Here is a 526-nt window from a genome sequence, read left to right as displayed (position 1 = left end):
TATGACGGAAATGAAATGCACACTTTCATTTGCCCTCCGAAGGGAATTCGCATGGGTGAAATGATCAAGGATTCCCACACTCATTCCCAGGTAATTGCGAACATAGAAGGATCTCGCTTTCGAAGGCCGAAAAACGCAGACGAAGAAGCAGCTTGGTTGGTAGGGACTAGTCCCCAAAATACAAGAAACAGTACAAAATGGAGCGTAAAGATATTGCTGATTTTCACTCACGTGATCAACAGCCATGTTTTTCAACGAAAACAAAAGGAAGCGTTTGCATAATAATAGAGTTAAATTCCCTGAGGATTTGGTCGGGGCACCAACATGGCCGCCTTTTCTTTGTTTTGGGCACCAACATGGCGGTCGTGACGTCATGTGAAAACCGGGAATTCAAGGAGTGGCAAAGTCCTCGCTCAAATAAAGTCGTGACAAATGAGTCGCTTGACTACTCGAAGGTGGCCGAAGTTCAAGATCTAACTATTGACATCGCGCAAATGTCCCCTCTGTTTTTAAATTTCTGGATGAC

The sequence above is a fragment of the Montipora foliosa genome, chromosome 8, assembly GCF_036669935.1.
Source record: "Montipora foliosa isolate CH-2021 chromosome 8, ASM3666993v2, whole genome shotgun sequence".
Classification (NCBI taxonomy): domain Eukaryota; kingdom Metazoa; phylum Cnidaria; class Anthozoa; order Scleractinia; family Acroporidae; genus Montipora; species Montipora foliosa.
The sequence above is the reverse complement of the archived record's forward strand: the minus strand, read 5'-3'. Positions refer to the sequence as shown.